Genomic DNA, 8,184 nt, shown 5'->3' on the forward strand with positions numbered 1-8,184 from the left:
AATACAGACCAATGAATAAAAATACATAAATAAACAGTAGTTAATCTATAGGGAGCCTGTAGCAGGCCCAAATGACTTCCCAAGCCTCCAATAGCCTCAAATGACAAAGTTCCATAGACAATATCATGTCTAGGTGTGTCAGAGTTCCCTAAGGACCTCAAGGATCCCGGGCAGTGCTCACACCTAGACCTTTTCTCAAACAATAACTGATATAGGTGCAGTGTGGAAAGGTCAGCTCTGACATGCCAGAGTTCAGAGAGGTCTCAAGGATCTCAAGGCAGTACACATGCCAGAGGGGCAGAACCTAATATTCTAGGAATATTGTGAGATTGTATGATGACTTTGAAAGAGTTTGGTAAAACAGTTAGAAGTGAAAAGATTCAGAAACAGCTTTCTTTTAAAATACTGGGATTGACCTGTTTTTGAGAAGAATGCTAGGAGTAGGAGCAGTAGTTTTGAAATCATTCTGAGGAAAACACACTCAGCAAACAACCCAATTAATCAAGGACTGCCCAGATTCACTTAACAAGCAGGCTTACAAACAAGGGGTGAAGGGGATTGGGAAACATATAGGGTTGAGATTACATAAACAGGGAAATTGATACAACAAATGTCTAGAACAACTAGGAGTATACTGAACAAATTAGTCATAGAGAAAGAATGTGACAGAATCATGTTGACAACAAAGATATGCTGAACAGAATTGAACATAATCAAGACCAATTGAATGCACTAGAAGACTAAATAACTAACAAAATCATACCAATTAAAGGGAGGGGTAAGGGAACTAGGTAAACATGCTGGACAGATATCAAAGAACTTAAATGAAGGCAGTCATGATAATTACTCATAAGGCAGAGTTTAAACATGCTTGATAACAGCAAACAGAGAAATCAAATTGAATAATTAATACAGGAACAAGCATAGATGTATAGGCATACAACACATAAAGTTGAGTTTCAAAATCTAACTGTAGACATACCAGTTAATGAAGATAGCACAGAATGTAAAGTGAGTGCAGTTCATATCTAGCCTTAGTTTACAGCCGACTAGATCAGTGATTATCACAAGTAGCAGAGAAAGAAAGGAGAGTTTTGAGTGTGAGTGTGTGTTCTTTGAACTTGTGTTCATTTTCTTGAACTTAAAATAAGAGGGGGTTTATATAGTAATCAAAAGTTCAACAAATAAGGTAAGAGATCAATTAAGCAGCAAATCAGGGAAGTCACATGTAAATCAGCAGGTCCTTCCCTTAATCAAGGGACAATTAAATCAACGGTAAAAGCATACTAAATATTTAAAGAAAGAATCAAGTAAGGTTTAGTATAGAGTAGGTAATTAGGGGTAAATGAATAGAAGTTTTAATTAAGGAAACAAATCAGTAAGAATCGGCAAAATTCAAACAAGGCAAGGAAAAAATAATTAATGCAGGCAATTCAATCAAATCGAGTAGAGAGGTAAGAATCAAAAGTTTAAGGGAAAGTGTTCAAATCAAACCAAGAAATTAGGAATTTAGAGTAATCAAGGAGAAAGTCATGGAAGAGTCAGCATGTTTAACATATAAATAAGGTAGAACATGAATAGTCAGGATTCCACATAACTTTAACAAAACAAATAGTTAGAACGACACTGATTCAAGGAGAATATTACAGGTCTTAACATGAATAGTCAGGACGAATACAAGCACATAGAATCAGTGAAAGGTCAAACTAAGAAATTCAGTAGAAGCATATTAGGGCAAGAAAGTCATGAGAAATCACAAGAACCCAAAGTAAGAACCAGTCGATATACTAGTACTCAAAAATCAAACGAAGAACATCGAAAAGAATAGGGATTTTAGTACAAACGGGCTAAGGTTGTAGAAGACTTACAAAATCAGTCAAAATATATGAGAAGCAGAAGATTAAACACAAAAGGTCATCAAACAATTTGTAAAAAGAAATTCCGAAAACCCTAGTTTAGGAAAAAATGAAAATCGCTTGAAAATCATACAATTCTTGTAAAGAATCTTAAAATTATTGTAAAACTCACATGAAACAAACCCAAATCATCTTAGATCTGTACAGATCTAAGAGGTTTAGAAAAGAAATTAAGGTTTCGAAGAGAACCATACAGAGGTGAAGAAACTTGCTTAGAAAACCATAGATCGTAGTCAATATAGGACGATCTTACTCGAAATCACACTAGAATGGCCTGAAACAGGTGAGAGAGGAACCATAGATGCAAGTCAACTAACCCTGGTTCCTTGAGGGCCCTGGGGATGGCAAGGCTAACATGAGGGAGACCATTGGAGGCTTGGGAGTGGTGAGAGATCATCGGAGATAGCCATAGATGAGTGTCAGCAAGGTTTGATTAGGGTTAGGTTTGAGAGCGTTTGAGAGAAGAGGGAATTGAGGGCGGCAGAATAAGTTGGGAAATGAATTAGGTTAGAGGGGGGTCGTTAGGTTAATTATGGTAAGAATGAATACGGGCCATTGATCTCAGAGATCAACGGCCAAGATTAGGGGGCTTGGGTCTGGTCTAATTGAATTTAGGCCTGGGGTGAATTGGGTTAGGCAGGTAATTGGGTTAAATTGGGGTTGAAATGGAAAATAAAATAGGCTAGATTTTAAATAACCACTTTTAATAGTTATATAATTTATAAAGAAAATAATAAATGGTCTCTAAAAAATATTTTCGTGTACTAAAATGATTTAAAATAGTTGTTTAACATTTTAAAAATATAAAAGATTATTTTATGCATCAATAATATAATTATGCATTAGTAGGGCTATTATTGCAAAGATATGCAATTTAGCCTAAAAATATAAATGCAATTATGAAAAATGCACTAAAAATATTTAAACAATATTTGGCATAAATAAAGAATTTAGATGACTAAATCACCACAAAAATAATTTGAAAGATAATTACTGGAAATTTTATAAATAAAAAGGAAAGAAATAAACCAATTTGGAGCTTTTAAAAATTATAGAAAAATTATAAAAATGTTTATGCATGCTTATAACTGCATATGTGCTATTTTGAAAGCATATATATGTATTAAAATATATGAGAAAAAATTAGGTATCAACGATAACAGTACACGAATCTTAACCTAACACTCCCAAAATCCAGAATCCCATGAATCACAAGCTAAGAGATACATAAAAAGCTCTAACTCTAGGAATGTCTATCAAAAGGAAAATGCAGAAGGGCTATACTAGTACAAAAAATAGAAATGGACTCCTCGGTCTACGGACGCGGCAGATATACCACGAAGTCTCTACAAAAGTGCTTTGCCTCAAGGATGATAAGACTGAGTGGAAGTACCTGGATTTTCACATGAAAAACATGTGCAGAAAGGGCATGAGTACACCACATCGGTACTCAGTAAGTGCCAAGTAGTGACGAGGAAAGTCAGGGTCCTACTGAGATTAAATGAAATATAAGGTATAACAGTATAGAATAAGACAGTATAATTAAGTGCAACATAAGAAATAACATAGAATAGAAAGAACAATAACAACTAAACAGAGACAAAATAAACACGGAAAGGAGTACAGCTTAACACAGAGATAAAAATCGGGGATCTCCCAGGATACCGTCCTGTAGTCCCCAAATATAAATATCCAGTAGATCTCCCGGGTGCAGTCCTGTAGTCCAACTCATAATACGCGGGGATCTACCGAAAATCCGATCCGTAGTCCTAAATGTAAATATTCAGTACATGGGGAATCTACCGGGTGCAGTCCCGTAGTTCCAATGTAAACGTGCAGGGGGATCTACCGGAATACCAATTCGTAGTCCCAAAGTAAACACGCAGGGGGATCTCCCAGGATACCGTCCCGTAGTCCCAAAGTAAACACACAGCAACAACACAAAGAATAGACAATTTAATTCAAATTCCATACCAAGGTAAAACAGGTATTTCTAGCCTAGCATGCTGCACATAATCCAAATAAGACAGTTTGAGCAATTAAAGAAATTAAGTCAATTAGACATACTTCCCTAAACTAACAACATGCTTAAATCACAAGTAGTACAAATAGAAAAGGAAACACGATTATAGTTACTTAATGAAAATCGGATTTTCAATAATTAGCACAAGTACACACTCGTCACCTCACGTACAAGGCATTTCAAATATCAATGATACCAAATCCTAAGGGGAGTTTCCCCCACACAAGGTTAGGCAAGCCACTTACCTCGAACCGGCTCAAAATCAACCAGAGACCGTGTTCTTGCCACGAGTACTCGACTCCAAATGGCCCAAATCTATTCAATTCAATTGCATAATGTAAATATAACTTCAAGTAACTTATTCCACAAATAAATTCTAAGCTAATACGCGAAATTAGGTAAAATAACCAAAATGCCCCCCGAGCCCACGTCTCGGAATCGAGTAAAAGTTACGGATTATGAACCCTCATTCACTCACGAGTCTAACCATACCAAATTATCCAAATCCAATGTCAATTCTCCAATCAAAACTCGAAAATTAGGTCTATAAACTTTTCCAAAAAATTTCCCAATTTCTCACCCCAAATCCGAAATTAGATGATGATTTCATGTTTAGATTAATAGGTTATAAGCAAAAAGGAGTTAAGAATCATTACCCTCAAACTCTCTCCGAAAATCTCTCCAAAATTCATCTCCTACCGAGCTCCTAATTCAATTTTGTGATATGAACTCAAAACCCTCGATTTTGAAATTTAAGTTCTGTCGAAACGCGTTCTTCTTCGCGAACGTGAGACTATGTCGCGAACGCGATGCATAAAATTCCACTGGCTAGCCTTCCTCTTTCGCGAATGCGATGACCATCTTCCATCCTCCTACACGAACGCAGGACCATCTTCGCAAACGCGTAGGTATAAGACCCACAGCCTCGCGAACGTGTAGGTATAAGACCCACAGCCTCGCGAACGCGAAGCATTAAACCGTCACCAGCCCCAGCTCCTCTTCACGAACGCGAGACCCCACTCGCGAACGCGAAGAAGGAAGCCAGAACTAATTGTTGCAATTTTTCTGCAATTCTTTAAGTTTCAAAAATGACCTGTTGAGCATCCGAAACACACCCGAGGCCCCCGCGACCTCAAGCAAACATGCCAACCAATCCTAAGACACCATTCAAACTTGTTCCAATCTTCGGAACGCTCAAAATAACATCAAAACACCAATTTAACATCGGATTCAAGCCTAAGAACTCCAAAAACTCTCAAATTACTCTTTCGATCAAAAAGTCTATCAAACCTCGTCCGAATGACCTGAAATTTGCAAGCGCGTCACATTCAACACTACAGAGCTACTACAACTTTAGGAATTCCATTCCGACCCCGATATCAAAATCTCACTATCGAACCGGAAACTTCAAAAATTCAACTTTCGGCATTTCAAGACTAAATAAGTTACGGACCTCCAAAACACAATCTGACACATGCCTCTAAGCCCGAAATCACTCAACAGAGCTAACGAAACCGACGTAATTCCATTCTTAGGCCATCTTCATACTGCTCCGACTACGGTCCAAATTTTAAAGCTTAAGCTCTCATTTAGGGACTAAGTGTCCCAAAACACTCCAAAACTCAAAACCAAACATCCCGACGAATCAAAATAGTAGAAACAAATACGGGGTAAGCAATTAATAGGGGATCGGGGCGTTAATTCTTAAAACGACCGGCCGGGTCGTTACAAAATCTTGAAAAGAAAAATAAAATATAGAAGTATCATGTTTTGAAGAATTTACAATCCACTTTTAGTATTATTTTAATTTATATATATGAGTATTGGGTCGGGTGGACTAGGTCGGGTTGAGTCATCCCTATTTTAATAGAATTATTATTTATTAGACTAAAAATTAAAAATAAAAAAAACATAAATAAGAAAATACTACTGAAAATTTGCATTTTTCCAACATTATGATTTTCATGTGAGTTAATAAAAGTTTTATAATTTTTGTGCGAGAAAATATAGTTATATGACTTTGGTAAAAAATATATATAGTTATATAATTTTTGTGTGAGAAAGCCAAATTATATGACTTTGGTAAAAAAGAGTCATAGTTATATGACCATTTGTGAAATTTACCCAATATAACTGTTGTAATCATTTCTTATGTTATTTACTACAAATAAAGAAAGAAAATAAATATATACCACTTAACATAGATAAAATAACAGTAAGGCATAACAATATACTTTTAACACTTAATTAATTGGAAGTTACTTCCACTCTAGATGGACAACGGGTACATGCATTTGATCAAGGCAAAAGTTGAGAAAAGACACTATTTGAAACAAGTAGCTTCTAGGTATCACAGATTAGCTGATGGTTGGTGTTAACATGTAGATCACCTTCTCGTCTTCTCATTCTTTTTCTATTTTTCCCTATAAATTGAACGTTTTAATGCATTGTAATTGATCCCAAATCAATAAAAATTCTCTCTTTATTTTTGTCCGTAATAATCTTTTTATTCTTTTATTATTTTATAACACATTATCAGCACGAAACTCCAACCAATTGAGTAGAGGCTTTGGGATATGTGCATGATGCTCAATTTATACATAATATTGAGCATAATAATTATCAATTATTTCATGAACTTTCCTCGGGAATAAATTCTGGATTTAAGGTTAGTATTTTACCTTATTTTTCTCTTTAAATTTTTTGACATTCTATAATTTCATTTTAAATACAAGTAAAGACAATAAATTTTGATTATAACTCTAATGGAGTTTGTAAGAATTACAACCACCTAAAGTGATAAAATTTCTATGTCTTTCCATGATCAAAATCATGTATGATTGTGAGCACAAAAAAAAAAGTGCATACTCGTCCCATTAAATTTTCTTCATCATCGTTCCCTTAAGAGAATGTGATAAGTTTAAAAGAAGATAAAATATTATTGTGAAGGTATCAATGGATATGGATGTGGCAATAGAAGAAATTATAATCGTCCTTATTTGTAAAACTCGACCGGTCATTTTGAGCAGTTGCATTTCGCTCAGTACTTTGGGGGGCATGAATAGCTCCGTATGATGTATTAGGACTTTTGTGCAAATTTTGAGTTCATTCCGAGATGATTTGGTATGTTTTAGCACGAGTTTTTGGAAGTCGAAAGTTCATTAAGTTTGATTTGAGGCGCGTTTCGTCGTTTAAATGTTGTTATGCATGATTTGAGGCCTCGAGTTGGTCCGTGTTTTGTTATGGGACTTGTTAATCTGTTCGTATGGGGTTGCAAGGTGCTCGGGGTGAGTTTCTGATATGTTTGGACTGCGTTGCGCTCGTTTTTCTTATGTTTCGACGTCGTCTTCAAGCATAAATTGTACCACATTAAGCAAATGATCTCTGATTTCTGTTTTAATTGAAGCATTAGATCCGTATCATAAATACGGAGCCATAAAAAAAGAATCGTCGAATTGGGACATTGCATGAGAAATTTATGGTCATTTTACTAAGAAGTGGGTTGCTAGATTTTTCAGATTAATTACGAAATTTTCACTGAACTCGTATTTAAAAGTTTGCACTATTTGCAAATATTGAAACAAACATATCTCCTTCATTGTAAGGTCAAATAGAGTGATTCAAAGCCTAACTTGACTAAAATTTCACAAGGAATCCGTTGGAGGTATAAAAAGCGAGTTTCGAGATCATTTGGCATAAGAAACGAGGCAGAATAACTGGCTGAAAAAATATATATAAAATAAAGGTTTGTACATTTGGTCATATTTTTAGTTGGAGAGCTCGGATTTGGGCGATTGTGGAGGCGATTTTCACCATATAGATTGGGGTAAGTGTTCTCTACTCGATTTTGGTTATATTTCATGAATCTATCTTTATTTTTGGGATTTGATTGATTATTTCAAAGTGAAATTTGCGGATTTTAGCCTAAAGTTTCATAAAGTGAATTTTTAAGTTTTGAACATCGATTCGGAGTCGAATTTGAGTGAAATTAGTATGGTTGAACTCATAATTGAAGGAGTTGTCGGATTTTTTTGGGTTTTATCGGGTTCCGAGGTGCGGGCCTGGGTTGGACTTTTTGGCCGATTTTGGACTTTTAATTAAAAATTCGACCTCTTTCAATTACAATTGGTTCCTTTAGCATTATTTGATGTACTTGAGTTGTTTTTGGTTAGTTTCAAGCCGTTCAGAGGTCGGAATGCGCGAGATGGCAATTTTAGACCATCACTTGGCTTGCTCGGTATTGGA

This window comes from Nicotiana sylvestris, chromosome 7, assembly GCF_000393655.2.
Source record: "Nicotiana sylvestris chromosome 7, ASM39365v2, whole genome shotgun sequence".
NCBI lineage: Eukaryota > Viridiplantae > Streptophyta > Magnoliopsida > Solanales > Solanaceae > Nicotiana > Nicotiana sylvestris.